The 25,942-nt window shown below is 35.2% G+C and overlaps 1 protein-coding gene across 1 annotated transcript in view; it reads right to left on the bottom strand.

The window, feature by feature from the left end:
* LOC142229839 (alpha-tocopherol transfer protein-like) overlaps positions 1–13,029 on the bottom strand; it is a 35,797-nt gene extending 22,768 nt beyond the window's left edge. Inside the window, exon 1 of the mRNA XM_075300421.1 lies at positions 12,749–13,029. The gene's annotated coding sequence lies outside the window, so the exon portion shown is untranslated. The remainder of the gene's footprint in view (positions 1–12,748) is intronic.
* Between the last annotated feature and the right edge of the window lie 12,913 nt (positions 13,030–25,942).

Genomic DNA, 25,942 nt, shown 5'->3' with positions numbered 1-25,942 from the left:
ATAGCCCCCATATAACCCGATCCCCAGATTTGACCTCCGGAGCCTCTTGGAAGAGCAAAATTCATCCGATCCAGTTGAAATTTGGTACATGGTGTTAGTATATGGTCTCTAACAACCATGCAAAAATTGGTCCATATCGGTCCATAATTATATATAGTTCCCATATAAACCGTCCCCAGATTTGACGTCCGGAACCTCTTGGAGGAGCAAAAGTCATCCGATACGGTTGAAATTTGGTACATTTTGTCAATATATGGCCTCTAACAGCCATGTAAAAATTGGTCCAAATCGGTCTTTAGTTATATATAGCCGATGACTTATTACACAAAAATTGGTCCATAACGCCAAAAATAATCTACCAAAACTTTAATTCCATAGAAAATTTTGTCAAATTTTATTACTATAGAAAGTTTTGTCAAAATTTCATTTCTATAGAAAGTTTTGTCAAAAATTTATTTCTATACAAATGTTTGTCAAAATTTTATTTCCATAGAAAATTTTGTCAAAATTTTATTTCTATAGAAAATTTTGTAATCTACCAAAACTTTATTTCCATAGAAAATTTTGTCAAATTTTATTACTATAGAAAGTTTTGTTAAAATTTCATTTCTATAGAAAGTTTTGTCAAAAGGTTATTTCTATAGAAATGTTTGTCAAAATTTTATTTCTATAGAAAATTTTGTAAAAAATTTATTTCTGTAGAAAATTTTGTCAACATTTTATTTCTATACAAAATTTTGTCAAAATTTCATTTCTATACAAAATTTTGTCAACATTTTATTTCTATAGAAATTTTTGTCAAAATTGTATTGCTATAGAAAATTTTGTCAACATTTTACTTCCATCGAAAATTTTGTCAACATTTTATTTCTATAGAAAATTTTGTCAAGTTTTTATTTCTATAGAAAATTTTGTCAAATTTTTATTTCTATAGAAAATTTTGTCAAAATTTTATTTCTATAGAAAATTTTGTCAAGGTTTCATTTCTATAGAAAATTTTGTCAAAATTTTATTTCTATAGAAAATTTTGTCAAACTAGATTATATACGTATTTAATCGCCTTTTTATACCCTCCATCATAGGATGGGGGTATATTAACTTTGTCATTCCGTTTGTAACACATCGAAATATTGCTCTAAGACCCCATAAAGTATATATATTCTGGGTCGTGGTGAAATTCTGAGTCGATCTAAGCATGTCCGTCCGTCCGTCCGTCCGTCCGTCCGTCTGTTGAAATCACGCTAACTTCCGAACGAAACAAGCTATCGACTTGAAACTTGGCACAAGTAGTTGTTATCGATGTAGGTCGGATGGTATTGAAAATGGGCCATATCGGTCCACTTTTACGTATAGCCCCCATATAAAGGGACCCTCAGATTTGGCTTGTGGAGCCTCTAACAGAAGCATATTTCATCCGATCCGGCTGAAATTTGGTATATGGTGTTGGTATATGGTCTCTAACAACCATGCAAAAATTGGTTCACATCGGTCCATAATTATATATAGCCCCCATATAAACCGATCTCCAGATTTGGCTTGCGGACCCTAAAAGAGAAGCACATTTCATCCGATCCGGCTGAAATTTGGTACATGGTGTTGGTATATGGTCTCTAACAACCATACAAAAATTGGTTCACATCGGTCCATAATTATATATAGCCCCCATATAAACCGATCCCCAGATTTGGCTTGCGGAGCCTCAAAGAGAAGAAAATTTCATCCGATCGGGCTGAAATTTGGTACATGATGTTGGTATATGGTCTCTAACAACCATGAAAAAATTGGTCCATATCGGTCTTTAATTATATATAGCCCCCATATAAACCGATCCCCAGATTTGTCTTGTGGAGCCTCTAAGAGAAGCATATTTCATCCGATCCGGCCGAAATTTGGTACATGGTGTTTATATATGGTCTCTAACACCCATGCAAAAATTGGTCCACATTGGATCATAATTATATATAGCCCCGATATAAACCGATCCCCAGATTTGGCTTGCGGAGCCTAAAAGAGAAGCAAATTTCATCCGACCCGGCTGAAATTTGGTACATGATGTTGGTATATGGTCTCTAACAACCATGCAAAAATTGATCCACATCGGTCCATAATTATATATAGACCCCATATAAACCGATCTCCAGATTTGGCTTGCGAAGCCTCAAAGAGGAGCAAATTGCATCCGATCCGGCTGAAATTTGGTACATGGTATTGGTATATGGTCTCTAACAACCGTGCAAAAATTGGTCCACATCGGTCCAAATTATATATGGCGCCCATATAAACCGATCCCCAGATTTGGCTTGGGAAGTCTCCAAGAGAAGCAAATTTCATCCAATCCGGTTGTAATTTGGAACATGGTGTTAGTATGTGATCTTTAACAACCGTGCCAGAATTGGTCCATATCGGTCCATAATTATATATAGCCCCCATATAAAACATTCTCCAGATTTGGTTCCGGAGCCTCTTGGAGGAGCAAAATTCATCCGATCCGGTTCAAATTAGGAACGTGGTGTTAGTATATGGTCGCTAACAACCATACCAAAATTGGTCCAATCACACAAAAATTGGTCCATATCGGTTCATAATCATGGTTGCCACTAGAGCCAAAAATAATCTACCGAAATTTTAGTTATATAGAAAATTTTGTCAAAATTTTATTTCTATAGAAAATTTTGTCAAAATTTTATTTCTAGAGAAAATTTTGTTAAAATTTTATTCGGTTCATAATAAAATTTTCATCATTGTCAAAATTTTATTTCTATAGAAAATTTTGTCAAAATTTTATTTCTATAGAAAATATTGTTCAAATTTTATTCGGTTCATAATCATGGTTGCCACTCGAGCCAAAAATAATCTACGAAGATTTTATTTCTGTAGAAATTTTTGTCAAAATTTTCTTTCTATAGAAAATTTTGTCAAAATTTTTATTTCTGTAGAAAATTTTGTGAAAATTTTATTTCTATATAAAATTTTGTTAAAATTTTATTTCTGTAGAAAATTTTGTCAAAATGTTATGTCTACTTTGTCAAAATGAATTGTATACGTATTGGATCGATCTTTTTTGATTTAATATATACCACGTATGGACTTACATACAATTTAGAAGATGGTGTTAGGAGGTTTTAAGATACCTTGCCATCGGCAAGCGTTACCGCAACTTAAGTGATTCGATTGTGGATGGCAGTGTTTAGATGAAGTTTCTACGCAATCCATGATGGAGGGTACATAAGCTTCGGCCTGGCCGAACTTACGGCCGTATATACTTGTTTTTTGTTTAATATATACCCCGTATGGGCTAACTTACAATTTAGAAGACAGTGTTAAAAAGTTTTACGATACCTTGCCATCGGCAAGTGTTATCGCAACCCAAGTAATTCGATTGTGGATGACAGCCTTTAGTAGAAGTTCCTACGCAATCCATGGTGGAGGGTACATAAGATTCGGCCTGGCCGAACTTACGGCCGTATATACTTGTTTCAGTGTAGAAGAGTATTTTTTGTATGTACATTAAAATTAATGACTTTTAAAGAACTTCCAAATGTTTTTGCTGGAGAATGAAGTGTGTACTGGATTTGAAATCAACACTTAAATCTTTATTAAAAAAATTGTTATTTCCAATGATTTAGTTTTTAGTACACCCTTCAGTGGCAGCGTATATGCTAATATTAACTGTGATAACTATGTATGTGTATATATAATTATTTAATTAATGTATTGTTTTATTATTCTAACATAATATAGTTAGTTAGTTAGTTCATAATTGTTACTTCCATTCAGAGTAATAATAATTTAATTTAATTATTTAAGGTCGACTGGCATAACGACATCGTGATGGTGTCGTTAAATCTAATAAATATTTCGCTAAAGATTTGCAACATTTTTTACTCAGCAAATCTAGCTGATATTCTATATCTATTCAAGTCAGCCGCTGCAACAAAGAGTTTTCACAGGAAATTTTTATATTTGATTTGTTCAAATTAAGTTCTTCATTGGACATGCCCTTGCCATGGAAAATAAGATTTCCAACTAAAAGTAAATTGTTATGAATTTTGTATTAGGATATGATATGCTGGGATACGACGTTTAGACTAAAGGGTGATACGGTCAAAATTTGGTCAAGGGAAAACGCGTGTAAATCGGTGAAATCGTTTATTTAAAAAATCAAATTAAATTTCTTTTTCAAGTTCAATTAGTATAAAATTCAGGAAAAATATTCACTTAGGCTTTCGCTTTTCCAAATCCGAATTGCCGGGCCTCACGCTTGACACCTGACATCAGATTTTGTACAGCCACCTTGTCCACCTTCTTCACCGCAGAAAGCCAGTTTGCCTTGAACTGCTGCTCGTCCTTAGCAGTTTTTTTTTGGTCTTCTTTAGGTTCCGCTTGACAATAGCCCAGTATTTCTCAATTGGGCGGAGCTCCGGCGTGTTGGGAGGGTTCTTGTCCTTGGGAACCAGCTGCACGTTGTTGGCGGCATACCACTACATGGCCTTTTTACCGTAATGGCAAGATGCCAAATCCGGCCAAAACAGTACGGAACAACCGTGTTTCTTCAGGAAAGGCAGCAGACGTTTATTCAAACACTCTTTCACGTAAATTTCTTGGTTGACAGTCCCGGAAGCTATGAAAATGCTGCTTTTCAAGCCACAGGTACAGATGGCTTGCCAAACCAGATATTTCTTTGCGAACTTTGACAGTTTTATGTGCTTGAAAATATCTGCTACCTTTCCCCTTCCTTTTGCCGTATAAAACTCCTGTCCCGGAAGCTACTTGTAGTCGGCTTTGACGTAGGTTTCGTCGTCCATTACCACGCAGTCCAAATTCGTCAGCATCGTCGTGTACAGCCTCCGGGATCGCGCTTTGGCCGTCGTATTTTGTTTATCATCGCGATTTGGAGTCACTACATTCTTGTAAGTCGATAGTCCGGCTCGTTTTTTGGCTCGATGCACGGTTGTAGACGATACACCCAGCTTATTTGCGGCATCTCGGAGAGAGAGGTTAGGGTTTCGCTTGCCACTACCGCGACTCCCTTTGTCGTCTCAGCGGCTTCCGGTTTTCGATTTCCCCCCGATCCAGACTTCCTGGCTGTCGACAAACGTTCCCCAAACACTTTAATTACATTTTTAACGGTTGATTTGGCAACTTTTAGCGATTTTGGCAGCTTTGCGTGCGAGTAGCTCGGATTTTCGCGATGCGCGAGCAAAATTTTGATACGCTGCTCTTCTTGCTTGAACGGCATTTTGACAAACTGAAGAGTGAATTCCAAAATCAAAATAGGGGCAACATTCTATACACACACACCTTCAAAATGAGGGGTGTTCAGGTTTTTTAAATGCAAAATTGAAAGAAATACGTCAAGTTTATATTGACCAAATTTTGACCGTATCACCCTTTATCAATATCTGGTAGTCACATTTTCACGTACTTCAAAATAATTTCACTCTAACCACATAACAATTAATAAATATAGGTAATTAATTTTATTATTATTTATTTGTATATCTTTCTTCGACATTAAGACATATGTCTTATAATTTTACACTAGAATCAATTTTGTTTTGAGCTTCACTACATAATTATACGAAACAATTTTATCAGAAGCTAATAGACAGTCTGGTTTTTGCAATGTCATTGTGATATAGAATTTAATTTGTATGTACGAAAAATATCTGCTATACAGTACGTACACATGTACCCATATACGATACCCATATAATTAATTCCGAATCTAGTTATTATTATTGTTTTATTTTGCGATATCAGTATTGCATTTTAATTTTAAATTTATTTAAAAGAGTTTTTTTCTCTTTTTAACAATAACGTGTTTACAAATGTTTGTCAAACAAATAACAATTCCATTGGGTTCAGTCAGTGTGAAGCTTATATAGCCGCCCGTATTATATCTAAAGTGGGAGATCAATTGTTTTATTAAACCAAATAGAGGAAAAAGTTTGATAACGCCGTCTAAATGCATAAAAAAAAAAATCAAAAAAAAAAATAATCAATTTGAAATTGTCTATTAGTCACTTGATATATGGCTTACACGATATGTTATTATGCACTCATGTAGAGTTTTCGGAAGCCCTAGAAGTCATATCTGTAGATTGGTTTATATTGCGGTATTAGAAGATAAGAGCCTACAATTGCGGCGCTATGGAACTATTATATTTGACTTCCACCAGCAGGAATCAAATATAATAGTTCCTTTGAAAACCCCATCGTCGTAGCGGGTTACACACAAAAAATATGATTTGTACATTTCTGAAAATTTATAGATTTACGTTTACTTATGTATATTTTTGGAAAATACTTGTTATTAAATTATAAATAATTTAATAAATTTCATGAACTACTTCATAACATTCATAAAGCTTTACATAATATATCGATAAATGCAAATTTTCTCACAGCATGAGAGGACCACAACAATGTGTTACTCTCATATGTATACAACACAAGCGTACATTGCAAGCATACACCCCAGCAGAAAATGGAGCACAATTCCAGCAGTATTGTAAGGGAGAGAGGCAGTACCAACCAGGGCTGTGGAGCCTGAGTCGGAGTCTGAAGATTTTGCTGGAGTCAGAGTCGTAAAAATTTTGCTCGACTCCGTCTCCACCTAAACCACATTTTTAAAACACTTCACATTTTTGTAACTATGCAAATTTTTACGCAAATTAGTTTCAATTGCGTTATTCATTCGATCAATGTACAGCATGATTGTAAATGAAAATCAACTTCCAATTACCGCTATCTTTTTATGTTTCCTAGAATGTTAGACTAGCAGATGGGCTGGATCGATCCATTTTAATGCCCATATCAATTTATTTGAAATATTTCGAACAATCGAAATTATTTTTTTTTTAATTTTATTTTAAGGCCATATACATATGTGGAATATTGACAGAAAATTTTTTTAAAATTGTTTTTTATAGAAAATTTTGTCAAAATGTTATTTCTATAAACAGTTTTGTCAAAATGTTATTTCTATAAACAGTTTTGCCAAAATTTTATTTCTATAGAAAATTTTGTGAAAAATTTTATTTCTATAGGAAATTTTGTCAAAATTTTATTTCTATAGAAAATTTAGTCAAAATTTAATTTCTATAGAAAATTTTGCAAAAATTTTATTTCTATAGAAAATTTTCTCAAAATTTTATTTCTATAGAAAATTTTCTCAAAATTTTATTTCTATAGAAAATTTTGTCAAAATTTTATTTCTTTAGAAAATTTTCTCAAAATGTTGTTTCTATAGAAAATTTTGTTAAAATTTTATTTCCAGAGAAAATTTTGTCAAAATTTTATTTCTATAGAAAATTTTGTCAAAATTTTATTTCTATAGAAAATTTTGTCAAAATTTTATTTCTATAGAAAATTTTGTCAAAATTTTATTTCCATAGAAAATTTTGTCAAAATTTTATTTCTATAGAAAATTTTGTCAATATTTTATTTCTATACAAAATTTTGTTAAAATTTTATTTCTATAGAAAATTTTGTAAAAATTGTATTTCTATAGAAAACTTTGTCAAAATTTTATTTCCATAGAAAATTTTGTCAAAATTTTATTTCAATAGAAAATTTTGTCAAAATTTTATTTCCATAGAAAATTTTGTTAAAATTTTATTTCTATAGAAAATTTTGTCAAAATTTTATTTCCATAGAAAATTTTGTCAAAATTTTATTTCTATAGAAAATTTTGTCAAAATATTATTTCTATAGAAAATTTTGTCAAAATATTATTTCTATAGAAAATTTTGTCAAAATTGTGTTTCTATAGAAAATAGCATGTTTCTATGTGAATAGCACGTTTCTATAGAAAATTTTGTCAATATTTTATTTCTATAGAAAATTTTGTTAAAATTTCATTTCTATAGAAAATTTTGTCAAATTTTGTCAAATTTTGTTTCTGTAGAAAATTTTGTCAAAATTTTATTTCTATAGAAAATTTTGTCAAAATTTTATTTCCATAGAAAATTTTGTCAAAATTTTATTTCTATAGAAAATTTTGTCAAATTTTTATTCCTATAGAAAATTTTGTCAAAATTTTGTTTCTATAGAAAATTTTGTCAAAATTTTGTTTCTATAGAAAATTTTGTCAAAATTTTATTTCTATAGACAATTTTGTCAAAATTTTATTTCTATAGAAAATTTTGTCAACATTTTATTTCCATAGAAAATTTTGTTAAACTCTTATTTCTATAGATAATTTTGTTAAAATTTTATTTCTATAGAAAATTTTGTTAAAATTTTATTTCTATAGAAAATCTTGTCAAAATTTTATTTCTATAGAAAATTTTGTCAAATTTTATTTCTATAGAAAATTTTGTTAAACTCTTATTTCTATAGAAAATTTTGTTAAAATTTTATTTCTATAGAAAATCTTGTCAAAATTTTATTTCCATAGAAAATTTTGTCAAAATTTTATTTCTATAGAAAATTTTGTCAAAATTTTATTTCTATAGAAACTTTTGTCAAAATTTTATTTCTATAGAAAATCTTGCCAAAATTTTATTTCTGTAGAAAAATTTCTCAAAATTTTATTTCTATAGAAAATTTTGTCAAAATTTTATTTCTATAGAAAATTTTGTCAAAATTATATTTCTATAGAAAATTTTGTTTGCTACACATTTTTTTTAATTGTATTTCTATTGATAATTTTTTCAAACTTTTATTTCTATAAAAATTTTTGCCAAATTTTATTTCTATAAAAATTTTATTCAAAATTGTATTTCTATATATTTGGTCAAAATTTGATTTCTATAGAAAATTTTTCCAAAATTTTATTTCTGTAGAAAATTTAGTCAACATTTTGTTTTGTATATAACATTTTGCAAAATTCCCAGCAAAAAATATTTCAGCAGTAAAATTTAGTTGCGCTTTTTGGTATACAATAAAGTAGGCAATGCATCCACACTGCATGTATCGGCGGCAATAACGTAAATGAGTAATCAAACTAGTTTATGATCATTCGTTTACGTTATTGCAACCAATTCATGCAGTATATATACGCGAAAGGTAGTGCTGTTTTCCTTCATACCAATAACAATATTGCTCACATCTGAGCAATATTTCTATTAAAATGAGCAATTATATCAGCGCTATATAGAAGCTGCTCTAAATCGGGACATCGCCCACAAAAATCAGCGCTGATTCGGTTGTTTTGTAAGCAGTTGGTACTGCCTCTCTCCCTTACAATCCTGCTGAAATAGTGCTCCATTTTTTGCTGGGTTGTATTTACTAGACAAAAATTTTTCCAAAATTGTATGTTCACTGATACTCACTGCTTAGTCGACAACTTGTAGAAATGACTCAAATTTTCAAATTTTTCAATGAATAAATCAATTGTCTAAACAATTATAAATATTTCCCAAATATTGCCCGAGATTTTGTAGAGGTCTGATTTGAGATTTTATCAAAATGTAGATCTAAATACAAAGTTGTGCAGAGTATATTATAATCGGCCCGCCCGACTTTAGACTTTCCTTGCATTTTTATTTTTTGTTAAAATTGTGTTACGTCCCATAACGTTAGATTTAAATTTTAAGTACATGGATTTTGTAGAAGTATATACAATTTTGTCTAAATCGATTCAGATTCAAATTCATGCATATGGGAATATAAACCTTTATATAGCTCGCAACAAATTTAAAGGATTTGGGATAGTATCAATAATTTTGGTCCACAAATACATATACTGTTGGTATCTTCTCATATTATGATGGGTATTTATATCATTATTTTATTTATTAAACATTGCCCTAAATTTGAAATATAGTGTTCAATTGGCATCTAATGTGAAATTAAGACCTTTTGTTTGCACACAAAAATAAATACGATACTTTATATCGATCCACTTACGGTACCCCCACAATATAACTACAAATTACCCGGAGTCGGAGTCGAGCTGATGAAAAATGCTGGAGTCGGAGTCGAGCAAAATTGGCTCGACTCCACAGTCCTGGTACCAACTGCTTACAAACCAACCGAATCAGCGCTGATTTTTGTGAGCGATGTCCCGATTTAGAGCAGCTTCTACATAGCGCTGATATAATTGCTCATTTTAATAGAAATATTGCTCAGAAGTGATATCCCAGCAGAAAATGGAGCACTATCCTCTAAGAGAAGCAAATTTCATCCGATCCGGCTGAAATTTGATACGTGGTGTAAGTATATGGTCTCTAACAACTATGCAAAAATTGGTCCACATCGGTCTATAATTATATATAGCCCCATATAAACCGATCTCCAGATTTGGCTTGCGGAGCCTCTAAGATAAACAAATTACATCCGATCCTCCTGAAATTTGGTACGTGGTGTAAGTATATGGTCTCTAACAACTATGCAAAAATTGGTCCACATCAGTCCATAATTATATATAGCCCCCTGTTTAAGAATTGGGTTAGAGGGATTGTGTATGAAGTAGTTGAGTAGGTGGATTCCAATTCCTTTAGTGTGTGTGGACTGTATTTGTGGGTAGTTGGGCGGAACAACACTTGGAGAACCTTTGGAGCTAGGAGTATTGTGGACGTTAGATCTTTATCATAATTTCTTAGCATATGAGAAATTATGACATCACAGTGGTACAAGTCAATAAAAAGGAGAAAACCAAGAGTTGGAGTTATGGAGATTCGGTTTATTGTCTATGCTCACCGTTTGAGATTCAGAATTGAAAAAAAATTTTGTATGAATAAGCCTTCCAAGAAACATGTTGTAAAGTTTATAATTCACAATAATATACTTGGGAAATTAATCGATAATTCACTTAACACTTAACTTGTATCAATATTAGAATTCACAATAATTCAATTAAATTTCAAAACAGATTTCAATTAAAATGTTTATAGAACAATTAAATAAATAAAAAGGTTATGTCTAAACTTTAGTTTAGACACCCCCATATAAACCGATCCCCAAATTTAACCTCCGGAGCCCCTTGGAAGAGCAAAATTCATCCGATTCGGTTGAAATTACGAGATGTTAGTATATGGTATCCAACAACCATGCAGGAATTGGTTCATATCAGTCCATAATTATATATAGCCCCCATATAAACCGATCCCGAGATTTGGTTTTAGAGGAGCAAATTTCATCCGAGTCAGTTGAAATTTAGTACATTTTGCTAGTATATGGCCGTTAACAACCATGCATAACTAGGTCCATATCGGTCTATAGTTATATATAGCCCTCAGATAAATCGATCCCCAATCACACAAAAATTGGTCCATATTTAGTTCATAATTGTGGTCGAAAAATGGGGGTCGCTTATATGGGAGCTATAAGCGACTCCCATTTTTCGACCACCGTGGTGCAATGGTTAGCATGCCCGCCTTGCATACACAAGGTCGTGGATTCGATTCCTGCTTCGACCGAACACCAAAAAGTTTTTCAGCGGTGGATTATCCCACCTCAGTAATGCTGGTGACATTTCTGAGGGTTTCAAAGCTTCTCTAAGTGATTTCACTGCAATGTGGAAGGCCGTTCGGACTCGGCTATAAAAAGGAGGTCCCTTGTTATTGAGCTTAATATGGAATCGGGCAGCACTCAGTGATAAGAGAGAAGTTCACCAATGTGGTATCACAATGGACTGAATAGTCTTAAGTGAGCCTGATACATCGGGCTGCCATCTTACCCAACCTAACCTAAGCGATCCCCATATTTCAATTCTGGCTCTCCACGTAGACTGCAAGATGGTTGGATGTACAGCTGTTTCGGAATTACCACATTCCTCATCAGCATCCTCTATTTTGCAGCAAAACTATAAACCAATTATCAGAATAAATTCGGGTAATTCACTCAACCCAAAGTGAACTGCACCTGAACCTTCCGAAAAAAAGGTTTGATAGTCGGCTACTGCCTAAACAAATTTGCAGGTGCAGTTCACTTTGGGTTGAGTGAATTACCCGAATTTATTCTGATAATTGGTTGATAGTTTTGCTGCAAGTAGAGGATGCTGATGAGGAATGTGGTAATTCCGAAACAGCTGTACATCCAACCATCTTGCAGTCTATAGGGCTTTGCCCAAAATAAATTTGACAAGCATACTTTTCCTCTGTTGGTTAAGCTACACTTGTAGTTTAGTCAATGCATGGTTTTAAGCTGAGATCAAAAACAACAATAAACGATTGAAGAGAAGCCAACAATAACAAACAAAACTGACAAAATTTTATTAACAATTGAAAAAAAAAATATTTCGAATAAATTTTCTTGAATTTGTCGAAAATATTTACTTATTTTTATGATATCGGCGTGATATCAGCGTTTGTAATACTGTTTAGTTAATTTTTTTTTAAATAATCAACACTTTTCTTCCTGATGGGTTCACTGGTTTTTCAGTGTAGTAGAATCGGACTGGCCGAACCAACGGCCATATATACTTGTTTCAATGTGCTTTTGGTGGATTGTAAACAATATAATTGGCTGTCAATAAAACAAATATGATTTTCCTTATTCATACAACATATGATGTTTGAGCCTAAACTTTAACTATATATTTTCCCATGTGTATATTCGTTTCGTCATTGTAAATATTAGCGGTTTATTTTGATTTTTTTTTCTTCACAATGACAATTATTTGAAATAACCACATTTTACATTATTTAACATAAATCTGAAGCTAAATAAAAATACAAAAAAACCGGTACTAATTATTATTCAGTTGAGGAGACGAGGTCACAAATCTTCAACCAAACTGTAAACATCAATCGCTCAAAAAAAAAATACCATTGTTTACATTGAATTCACCACTTACCAATTTTATTTGGTAAGTTGGGGTTTCTTCGAACCAAGCTTGTAAATCATCAATGATTTTTTCCTTGTTCCTTATCACCCTTTACTTCCATGTTTTGTTTGTTTTTTATTAATATTTTATAATTATTGCTATCACAAAAACGCAAATTGAAATTGTTAATCAATTTTATTTTGATATTATAATTCGCAAGATTTTTTTATTTTATTTTTTTTCGATTTTGTTTGGATCCACAACATCAAAAGCAATAGCGATAACCACCGTTCAACATTACTATTCGGTTTGAGGGCTCGACTAAAACTAAAGTTTGATGTGGTTTTTGTTTGATAGACAACCAAGTTGGATGGTTGCTAGTTTTCATTAATCTCAAAGACAATAAGTTTGAACCAACCGGTTTTGGTCTGTTGTGACGTATCGCTGCTGTAATTTAACTGAAGTTCTTTTTAAAATTGATTTAACGCTAAACATAGCAGCACGTTTCTTCGCCAGTCTTCATGGCTATAGAGTACACAATGCTGCACTGGCTCATGGACAAAGCTGAATGTTAATTATACTCCTAAAAAATATTTATGTTTAATACACCGAAAAAAGTACACTGTTTTATAGGAAGAATGAAAATGTTAAAACCAGGAAAATTTAGTACCATGTTGTATGTTACTTTTTAACTGTTGTTCTCGAAATTACTCCCTCTCAAAAGTAAATAAGAAATTCATTGGCGCCAAATCATGACCATTTTAACCATACAGTAGTTCATTCTTACTACTTTTGGGAATCGTACGAACATTTTCATTTGTTTTAGTTAAAAATGAACTTATGTGTACGGTCATTGAACTTTATACTCGCGTTTAGTTCATAAAATGTTTGAGACATACTTAAAAAAAAAACGAAAATTTCATTGGACTGTGGAAAATTTCAATTTACAAAACAAATAATTTTTTTGCTTTAGCTTAACTACTGAATTTTTTTCTGTGTACAGCAAAAGTTATTTTTTTAGATTTTATTAACTATACTTCTTTTCGAATAAACAAACACACATTGAATTAATAGAAATATAAAGTGGTTCGAAGTAATTTTAAATTTTAAAATTGTATTAGTAATAATTGCTAAAATTGTAAAAATTGTAAAAAAATTGTAACACATCCAAAAACAATTGAATTTATCTATGAAAGAAAATGTAGCTTTAGTGTAAATGTCATTCGCATTAAGCTCGAAATTTACTAAAAGTGCATTTGAAATTCCTTTTAACAAGATTTTACTTTTTGGTCGTCCTGGAACTTGATTTAAATCTCATGCTACCGGTACAGTAGCAGCCAAAGACTTCAGACCTATCAGCCTAACATCCTTTTATTGAAGACTCTAGAGAATCTTGGATAACCATCTAAGGAATAAATTGGATAAGAAGCTATCAAACTATCAACATGCCTATTTAAAGGTTAAATCGGTGGAATCTGCGCTACACACTGTAGTACGATACATTGAGAAATCCATAGCTTGCGGAGACTAAACAGTGGCGGCATTTCTGGATATTGAAGGCACCTACAATAACACAAAGATCGAGAAAGTACTACGCACTAGAGAGGAATGGTGTGAGCGAGATCGTAACGAACTGGATTGAGGCAATGCTACGCCACATGAGCATCGAAGCGGAATTGGCAGATTCCAAACGACAAGAGACTACGACGAGAGGACTTTCGCAGGGAGGGGTAATAAAGGGTGAAATTGGTCAATATAAACTTGACGTATCTCTTTCAATTTTGCATTTAAAAAACCTGAACACCCCCTCATTTCGAAGGTGTGTGTGTGTGTAGAATGTTGCTCCTATTTTGATTTTGCAATTCACTCTTCAGTTGTCAAAATGCCGTCCAAGCAAGAAGGGTAGCATATCAAAATTTTGCTCGCGCATCGCGAAAATCCGAGCTACTCGCACGCAAAGCTGGCAAATCGCTAAAAGTTGCCAAATCAACCGTTACAAATGTAATTAAGTGTTTGGGGAACATTTGTTGACAGCAAGGAAGTCTGGATTGGGGGGGAAATCGAAAAACCGGAAGCCGCTGAGACGACAAAGAGAGTTGCCGGTAGTTTCAAGCGAAACCCTAACCTCTCTCTCCGAGATGCCGCAAATAGCTGGGTGTATCGTCTACAACCGTGCATTGAGCCAAAAAACGAGCCGGACTATCGACTTACAAGAGGGTAGTGACTCCAAATCGCGATGATAAACAAAATACGACGGCCAAAGCGCGATCCCGGAGGCTGTACACGACGATGCTGACGAAGTTTGACTGCGTGGTAATGGACGACGAAAACCTACGTCAAAGCCGACTACAAGCAGCTTCCGGGACAGGAGTTTTTATACGGCAAAAGGAAGGAGAAAGGTAGCAGATATTTTCAAGCACATAAAACTGTCAAAGTTCGCAAAGAAATATCTGGTTTGGCAAGCCATCTGTACCTGTGGCTTGAAAAGCAGCATTTTCATAGCTTCCGGGACTGTCAACCAAGAATTTACGTGAAAGAGTGTTTGAATAAACGTCTGCTGCCTTTGAATAAGAAACACGGTTGTTCCGTACTGTTTTGGCCGGATTTGGCATCATGCCATTACGGTAAAAAGGCCGTGGAGTGGTACGCCGCCAACAACGTGCAGGTGGTTCCCAAGGACAAGAACCCTCCCAACACGCCAGAGCTTCGCCCAATTGGAAAATACTGGGCTATTGTCAAGCGGAACCTAAGAAGACCAATAAAACTGCTAAAGACGAGCAGCAGTTCAAGCAAACTGGCTTTCTGCGACGAAGAAGGTGGACAAGGTGGCTGTTGGTAGATGTCAAGCGTGAGGCCCGGCAATTCGGATTTGGAAAAGCGAAAGCCTAACTGAATATTTTTCCTGAATTTTATACTAATTGAACTTGAAAAAGAAATTTATTTTGATTTTTTAAATAAACGATTTCACCTATTTACACGCGTTTTCCCTTGACCAAATTTTGACCGTATCACCCTTTATCATCTGTGCTCTGGCTAATTATAGTGGATGAGATTCTTAGCGTCCTGAGTAATAGGGGTATACAAGTGGTGGCGTATGCGGATGACATTGTCATAATGGTTTCAAACAAATTCTTGGACACGATCTCGGACGTGATGAGTGAGTTACTGAAATCCCTATCAGAATGGGCCAGTGGTGATGGATTAGAAGTAAATCCTAGGAAAACCGATTTGGTGCTCTTTACCAGGAAAAGGAGACTGAATGGATACAAAGATCCAGAATTTCAGGGGACGAAATTAACACTTTCGAAATCGGCACGTTACCTGGGGATTGTCCTGGACACCAAACTGTATTGGCTCGAGAATTTAGCGGATCGTAAGAAGAAGACCTATGCGGCATTATACGCATGTCAGAAGCTTGTTGGGGAGCGGTGGGGAATGAAACCGTCCCTTTTCAACTGGCTTTATATAGCTGTGATAAGGCCAGTAGCTGTGTATGGATGTCATGTATGGTGGCCCATCACAAACCACCACAATCATATACTGAAATTGGGCATGAATAAATAGAACGGCCCTCATCTACATGAACGGGGCGATGAGGACAACGGCCACCGCAGCAATGGGAGGTATTGATGGGGATATGTCCCCTGGACCCTGCATATTAGGAGGACCGCGGAAGTCGTACTGATCAGACTGAGGGGCCTAGACTCATTGGAGAGCACGGGCTGCAGACGCACTGGACTGATAGTCTATTCGGACGACATATGAAAACTGACTATATGACGACACGACACAGCTATAAAGGCCCCGGGCAATACGAACATAAGGTCCAAGGTAGTCAGCCGCTGTCGTAATGAAGAGGCTGATGTACTGGCTAAGGTAGGCGCAGGTGGCACTGATAACGTCATTTCGGATGTTTTTCCTCCGCTTTCTTTGTTATTTAGAGTATTAATAGTAAATATGAAGATTTATGGAAGAGACGATGGGCTTCTTCTATAGGCTGTGAATAAACGAAACTGATATGGGACGAGATGTACTGGCTAAGTAAGGCGCAGGTTGCACTGATAACGTCATTTCGGACGTTTTTCCTCTGCTTTCTTTGTTTATTTACAGGATCAATAGCAAATATGAAGATTTATGAGAGACGGTGGGCTTTCTTCTATAAGCTAATATGGGACGAGTATAATATTAGGAACTCTGAAATCCTCATGTCATTGCAAAGAGAGGATGTGAGGGCGATAACAGGCATCATAACAGGACACAACACTCTGGGAAAACGCTTGGTAAGGATCGGTCTAGCGAATGATGATATGTGTAGGTGGTGTCTGGACCCCGAGGCTACGGAATATTCATTTCACTTCCTCTGCCAGTGTCCAGCACTATCTTTCAGAAGAAACAAGATATTGGGCTCTTATTTCTTTCAGACTATGGCCGACTTGCGAGAATGCAGCCTGAGGAGTATTCTCGCCTTCATCAAGGCATCGGGGTGGAGGACCTAGGCGCATCCGAAGGACACATTATCATAGAATGGACTCATTCCGGCCGGAGCGAGACAGACACGAAGATGAAGATGGAAAGAAGTTTGAGGAACCGCAATTGACCAATTATGGTCTAAGTGGACACAAATCCGCTAGTTCGGATTCGTGTCATCCTCCATAACCTAACCTAACCTACCGTTACGTGACGTTAGTATTAATTTTCATTCGATCTAATGATGTTCCTCTGTCTGTTGTAATCATCAGAGATGGTCTGTATCAAACTTTTTTAGGTTTGCGACTGTCGCAAAGTTGTAAACGTCGTAAACGTCACATACGCGTCGTAAATGTATAAAAAGTAACAAAAGTCGCAAACTCAAAATACTTTAGTCGCGTCAGCTAGGCAGCGAATTCGATAATATCCAAGACGATGGTATGTGCGAAGAAGTTTCAATTCAATTTTTCCTATTGTCTTTTGCACGAGTACAGGGTAACCGTGGATTTTCTCGTCCTTTCTTAGCTTTAAGTTCAGTATCCTGTCCAATATAACCCCAAGGTATTTTGCACACTCACCAACGGGAATTTCGATACCACCTAAGAAAATAGGCTTGACCATGGAAAAACTTTCACAAATTTCTGCAGAAACTCACAGCGAATGCTGTCAAACTAAATTAAAAAATGTTCAGGATTTCTTCTATTCAAAATTTGGTTTTCTACAGTAGGTTTACGACTTTTGCGACATACGTATTATACCGTCGCAAATGTATGTCGCAAAAGTCACAGTTTGTGACAGGCCAACCCTGGCCTACAGACTTCAATAATGAAGCTCTTGTATAAACATTTCGCAGACAGGTCAATTTTGAAAATGGCTTGTATTGGTCCAGGTTTTGATCTAATGATGTCCGTCTGTCTGTTGTAATCATTGTACAGCAGGCCAATCCCGAAAGTTTCGTGACATGTTGTTAAAAAGTACAACAGGACAAAACGCATTGTTGAAATCTCAAAATATGAAAAACAATTTAGTTAAATTTTCGCACGAGGTAGTTCATTCTTTTTTTTTCGGTGTAGACAATTTTGTCAAAATTTTATTTCTATAGAAAACTCTTTCAAAATTTTATTTCTATAGAAAATTTTTTCAAAATTTTATTTCTATAGAAAATTTCGACAAATTTTTTGTCAAAAAATTATTTCTACAGAAATTTTTTGTCAAAATATTATTTCTATTAAAAATTTGTGAAATTACATCTTAGTAGTTTGCAAGATCTACACTGAAAAAAATCCGTAGTTGAACTGACGCTAAATTGAATATATTTTTGAGTGGTAGTTAAAAAGTACACAAGATCATTAAACTTTCCTGGTTTTAACAAAGCTTTGTGGAAATCTCAAAATGTGGAATATAATTTAGTTCAATTTTCATACGAGTTAGTTCATTCTTGTTTACTTTTCTCTGTGTACCAAAACATGAAGAATTCTACCAATCTACCAAACAGTAAACAATCTATAATTTTTGGTGGAATTCTATCAACTGTGGCAACCGATTTGATTTCTTGAGCATCTAGAAGTTGCTATTACTCGTATTGTGCGATTCGTTAAGTCCATAATGAGCTATGCCCAATGTGGAACTTATAAGTCCATGTTTTAATATAAAGGGTGATACGGTCAAAATTTGGTCAAGGGAAAACGCGTGTAAATCGGTGAAATCGTTTATTTAAAAAATCAAATTAAATTTCTTTTTCAAGTTCAATTAGTATAAAATTCAGGAAAAATATTCAGTTAGGCTTTCGCTTTTCCAAATCCGAATTGCCGGGCCTCACGCTTGACACCTACCATCAGATTTTGTACAGCCAGCTTGTCCACATTCTTCGCCGCAGAAAGCCAGTTTGCCTTGAACTGCTGCTCGTTCTTAGCAGTTTTTTGGTCTTCTTTAGGTTCCGCTTGATAATAGCCCAGTATTTCTCAATTGGGCGGAGCTCTGGCGTGTTGGAAGGGTTCTTGTCCTTGGGAACCACCTGCACGTTATTGGCGGCGTACCACTCCATGGCCTTTTTACCGTAATGGCAAGATGCCAAATACGGCCAAAACAGTACGGAACAACCGTGTTTCTTCAGGAAAGGCAGCAGACGTTTATTCAAACACTCTTTCACGTAAATTTCTTGGTTGACAGTCCCGGAAGCTATGAAAATGCTGCTTTTCAAGCCACAGGTACAGATGGCTTGCCAAACCAGATATTTCTTTGCGAACTTTGACAGTTTTATGTACTTGAAAATATCTGCTACCTTTCCCCTTCCTTTTGCCGTATAAAACTCCTGTCCCGGAAGCTGCTTGTAGTCGGCTTTGACGTAGGTTTCGTCGTCCATTACCACGCAGTCAAACTTCGTCAGCATCATCGTGTACAGCCTCCGGGATCGCGCTTTGGCCGTCGTATTTTGTTTATCATCGCGATTTGGAGTCATTACCTTCTTGTAAGTCGATAGTCCGGCTCGTTTTTTGGCTCGATGCACGGTTGTAGACCATACACCCAGCTTATTTGCGGCATCTCGGAGAGAGAGGTTAGGGTTTCGCTTGAAACTACCGGCAACTCTCTTTGTCGTCTCAGCGGCTTCCGGTTTTCGATATCCCCCCGATCCAGACTTCCTGGCTGTCGACAAACGTTCCCCAAACACTTTAATTACATTTGTAACGGTTGATTTGGCAACTTTTAGCGATTTTGCCAGCTTTGCGTGCGAGTAGCTCGGATTTTCGCGATGCGCGAGCAAAATTTTGATACGCTGCTCTTCTTGCTTGGACGGCATTTTGACAACTGAAGAGTGAATTCCAAAATCAAAATAGGAGCAACATTCTACACACACACACACCTTCAAAATGAGGGGTGTTCAGGTTTTTTAAATGCAAAATTGAAAGAAATACGTCAAGTTTATATTGACCAAATTTTGACCGTGTCACCCTTTAGCTCCCATATAGAGCGATATCTCGACTTTCTGTGTATAATACAATCCTTTAGTTCGGATTCATTCCCTACACACAAAAAAAAATTTTCTGATTCAATCACGAAATTAATTGATCCAATTAATTTTTTAATTGAAATGTCTTCAATCACAGAAATGATAATATCAATTAAAAAATTAATTGACAGTCAAGTAAAAAATTAATTGATCCAATTAAAAAATTAATTGATACTATTATTTTGTGTGGTTGATTTTTGTTTCAATTAAAAAATTTGTAGAATCAATTAAATTTTTAATTGAATATTTCTTAAAACTCAATTAAGATTTTAATTGGAAAAATTTTCGTGAAATTTTTTTCTGTGTATCTTCATTTGATGTGATACTTTTTTGTGATGTCATTAAATGTCACCTTCTTATTTAATTCGTTTTTACGGCATTTTTAATTTTTGATCACGCATATCATTAAGATTAGGAAATCAGCCCTAATCTAATCAATTAATCTCGTTTGCCTATCCACACGGAAAAAAATATCACCATCATATTTCCATTTAAAAGGTTGATTGAAGCTAACAACTTTTTCAATTAAAATTTTAATTGATACAATTAATTTTTTGATCAAACTAAAAACATTAAGTCAGTGATTGAAAATTTGTAAATTTTTAATTAATAAACCGGACAACTAAACCAGTGAAAAATTGATTGATTTTTGTAATTAACATCAATTAAATTCCTAATTGTATCAATTAAAAAATTAAATGAAATTTTCTAATGAAATCAAGTTGTTCCTGTTAACCTATCTCGTCTGTCAGCAAATTGTCCTTGCCACTACCGTTCTCTTATTTTCTTCTATTTATTGTTTCCTGATTGTCGTCTCGCCGATTCCTGCAATCTGATCGCTTCAATTGTTCCTGTCACCGGCTTAAAATTTATATTCCTGTTTGTGACTATTCCTTTATTATGCCAGCGTACACCAGTTTTTTTTTATACCCTCCACCATAGGAAAGGGTTATATTAACTTTGTCATTCCGTTCGTAACACATCGAAATATTGCTCTAAGACCCCATAAAGTATATATATTCTGGGTCGTGGTGAAATTCTGAGTCGATCTGAGCATGTCCGTCCGTCTGTTGAAATCACGCAAACACAAGTAAAGGGTGATTCTTTTGAGGTTAGGATTTTCATGCATTAGTATTTGACAGATCACGTGGGATTTCAGACATGGTGTCAAAGAGAAAGATGCTCAGTATGCTTTGACATTTCATCATGAATAGACTTACTAACGAGCCACAACGTCGAATTTTCAGTGAATGGGCCCTAGAAAAGTTGGCAGAAAATCCGCTTTTTTATCGACAAATTTTGTTCAGCGATGAGGCTCATTTCTGGTTGAATGGCTACGTAAATAAGCAAAATTGCCGCATTTGGAGTGAAGAGCAACCAGAAGCCGTTCAAGAACTGCCCATGCATCCCGAAAAATGCACTGTTTGGTGTGGTTTGTACGCTGGTGGAATCATTGGACCGTATTTTTTCAAAGATGCTGTTGGACGCAACGTTACGGTGAATGGCGATCGCTATCGTTCGATGCTAACAAACTTTTTGTTGCCAAAAATGGAAGAACTGAACTTGGTTGACATGTGGTTTCAACAAGATGGCGCTACATGCCACACGCAGAGAAGAAAAATGATTGCCACAATCATATTCGAAGAGCAAAATAATATGATAGCAGCTATTTTTGCGGCGACCATGTAACATTTTAACCTGCAACCATGTTGGCTCAGTGAACATGGTTCTAAGAAAAATACAATTGTCCTCATCTAAAATGTTATTATATTGATAAAAAGAATTTTGTTTCCATTAAAAGACAATGGTCACGATCTAAAATGTTCTTTTTTCTTCTAGTTAAAAGAACATGGTCACAACCTAAAATGTTTTGATTTTTATGAAAAAACTTTTTTCGTCGTCGAAAAAAGGACGCCACTTGAGAAAAGAAAACACAAAATCAACTTTATTTATTTGTTTTTATTTATTTATAAACTAATTCATTGTTTATTTGTATTTATAATGTCGTGCAAGCAAACTTCACATATTTTTACACACTCTAGTTTGGTTCAATTTCAACAATAAGTAATCATTCCATATTTACTTCGTGCCCATCAAATGTACAAACGCAGACATCATGTAACTGCAAATAAAAATAAATTATACCATATATCAAAATGCAGAACAAAAACCAGGTATATTTTTTTCAATTACACTTTCCTTTTTTGTATTCACATAAAACCACGTGCCATTTCTGAATAAATAAATTAACACAAAACACAATAATTCCGTATTCTCCGTCCATTCCAAGAAACAATCAACACACGACTGACGCGCAAAATGAAAATCGTGTGTACCTGCTCAATGTTTTTATAAAATTCTTGTCGCTGCAAAAAAATTAAAAAATTAAATGGTCACGAAAACAATGTACATGGTCTTTATGGCCATGTAATGGTTGTAGACATGTCTATACGTAAACTATAAAAATATTTTTTTCTCTGCAAAAAATGCAAAAAATTGAATGGTCAGCTACATGATTTTCCTGACCATATAATGGTCTCAAATTCTATCATTTAAATAATAGAACATGTTTGCGGCATTTGAGAACCATTTAAATGCTTATTACCAACATATATTTTTCTCCGCTCGAAAATTATTTTTACAAAGACAAAATACATGGTTTTCGCGACAATTACATACTCTAAATAAGCATTAAATGGATGCGGCAACCATGTCCAAACATGTTTTTTCTGTGCGTGCACACAGCTCGCGATTCTATGGGCATTTTGAGGGAAAACTTCGGAGAACAATTCATCTCAAGAAATGGACCGGTAAGTTGGCCACCAAGATCATGCGATTTGACGCCTTTAGACTATTTTTTGTGGGGCTACGTCAAGTCTAAAGTCTACAGAAATAAGCCAGCAACTATTCCAGCTTTGGAAGACAACATTTCCGAAGAAATTCGGGCTATTCCGGCCGAAATGCTCGAAAAAGTTGCCCAAAATTGGACTTTCCGAATGGACCACCTAAGACGCAGCCGCGGTCAACATTTAAATGAAATTATCTTCAAAAAGTAAATGTCATGGACCAATCTAACGTTTCAAATAAAGAACCGATGAGATTTTGCAAATTTTATGTTTTTTTTTTTTTTTAAAAGTTATCAAGCTCTTAACAAATCACCCTTTAGTTGTTATTGATGTAGGTCGGATGGTATTGCAAATGGGCCATATCGGTCCACTTTTACGTATAGCCCCCATATAAACGGACCCCCAAACTTGGCTTGCGAGGACTCTAAGAGAAGCAAATTTCATCCAATCCGGCTGAAATTTGGTACATGGTGTAAGTATATGTTCTCTAACAACCATGCAAAAATTGGTCCACATCGCTTCATAATTATATATAGCCCCCATATAAACCGACGCTCAGATTTGGCTTGCGGAGCCTCTTGGAGGAGCAATCTTCATCCCATCCGCTTGAAATTTGATACACGTTGTTAGAATATGGTCTTTAACAAACATGCAAAAATTGGTCCATAATTATATATAGCCCCCATATAAACCGATCCCCCGATTTGGCTTTCGGAGCCTCTAAGAGAAGCAAATTTCAACCTATCCGGCTGAAATTTGGTACTTGGTGTTAGTATATGGTCTTTAATGACCATGCAAAAATTGGTCCACATCGGACGACCAAAATTCATCTGATTCAGTTGATATTTGGTACGTGGTGTTAATATATGGCCTCAAACACCCATGCAAAAATTGGTCGAAATCGGTCCATAATTATGTATAGCCCCATATAAACCGATCCCCAGATTTGACCTCCGGAGCCCCTTGGAAGAGCAAAATTCATCGGATTCGGTTGAAATTTGGTACGTGATGTTAGTATCATCCAACAACCATGCATGAATTGGTTCATATGAGTCCATAATTATATATAGCCCCCATATAAACCGATCCCCAGATTTGACCTCCGGTGCCTTGTGGAGAAGCAAAATTCATCCGATCTGGTTGAAATTTGGTACGTGGTGGTAGTATATGATATTTAACAACCATGCCAAAAGTGGTCCATATCAGTCCATATTCATATATAGCCCCCATATAAACCGATCCTGAGATTTGGTTTTGGAGCCACTTGGAGGAGTAAATTTCCTCCGAGTCAGTTGAAATTTGGTATATTGTATTAGTATATGGCCCTTAACAACCATGCCTAACTAGGTCCATATCGGTCTCTAACAACCATGCAAAAATTGGTCCACATCGGTCCATAATTATATATAGCCCCCATATAAACCGATCCCCCGATTTGGCTTTCGGAGCCTCTAGGAGAAGCAAATTTCATCCGATCCGGCTGAAATTTGGTACATGGTGTTAGTATATGGTCTCTAACAACCACGCAAAACTTGGTCCAAATCGGTCCATAATTATATATAGCCCCCATATAAACCGATCCCCAGATTTGGCTTGCGGAGCCTCTAAGTAGAGGTGTGCACGTGACACGAAATTGTCGTGACTCACGAAAATTTTCGTGACTCACGCGTGAGTCGTGAGTCATGCTCATGGGAACGGCGTGAGTGTGCGTGAGCGTGAGTCACGAAAATATTATCTTCGTGAGTGTGCGTGAGAAATATTTACGCTCACGAAAATAATCCCGCTCACCAACATAAAAAGCTTAAGAGTTAAATTCATTTACAATTTAGTGACAATTGGGATGTTAAGAGTGCAATAACGCTCTCGATTTTAATAATGCTCATGTTTTCAGATACGTCGCTAAGGTACTCAAAAACTTGTTCGTGAGGCACGACATTTTTCGTGAGTCACGATATTTTTCGTGAGTCACGGTATTTTTCGTGAGTCACGGTATTTTCGTACGTGAGTGTGTGTGAATACAAATTTTCTTTTCTTTTCGTGAGTGTGCGTGAGTCCTATCAAACAATATCGTGCGTGAGTGTGCGTGAGTAAGATTTTTCCGTCGTGAGTGTGCGTGAGCGTGAGTAAAATATTACTCACGTGCACACCTATACCTCTAAGAGAAGCAAATTTCAGCCGGATAGGATGGTGTTAGTATATGGTCTTTAATGACCATGCAAAAATTGGTCCACATCGGACGACCAAAATTCATCTGATTCAGTTGATATTTGGTACGTGGTGTTAATATATGGCCTTAAACACCCATGCAAAAATTGGTCGAAATCGGTCCATAATTATGCATAGCCCCATATAAACCGATCCCCAGATTTGACCTCCGAAGCCCCTTGGAAGAGCAAAATTCATCGGATTCGGTTGAAATTTGGTACGTGATGTTAGTATATGGCATCCAACAACCATGCATGAATTGGTTCATATCAGTCCATAATTATATATAGCCCCCATATAAACCGATCCCCAGATTTGACCTCCGGAGCCCCTTGGAAGAGCAAAATTCATCGGATTCGGTTGAAATTTGGTACGTGGTGGTAGTATATGATATTTAACAACCATGCCAAAAGTGGTCCATATTCATATATAGCCCCCATATAAACCGATCCTGAGATTTGGTTTTGGAGCCTCTTGGAGGAGTAAATTTCCTCCGAGTCAGTTGAAATTTGGTATATTGTGTTAGTATATGGCCCTTAACAACCATGCCTAACTAGGTCCATATCGGTCTATAGTTATATATAGCCCTCAGATTAATCGATGCCCATTCACACACAAATCAAGTTCATAATTACAATTCTGGTAGAAGTTTCTACGCAATCCATGGTGGAGGGTACATAAGATTCGGCCTGGCTGAAC

This window comes from Haematobia irritans, chromosome 3 (genome assembly GCF_050003625.1).
Source record: "Haematobia irritans isolate KBUSLIRL chromosome 3, ASM5000362v1, whole genome shotgun sequence".
Lineage (NCBI taxonomy): Eukaryota > Metazoa > Arthropoda > Insecta > Diptera > Muscidae > Haematobia > Haematobia irritans.
The sequence above is the reverse complement of the archived record's forward strand: the minus strand, read 5'-3'. Positions and strand labels throughout refer to the sequence as shown.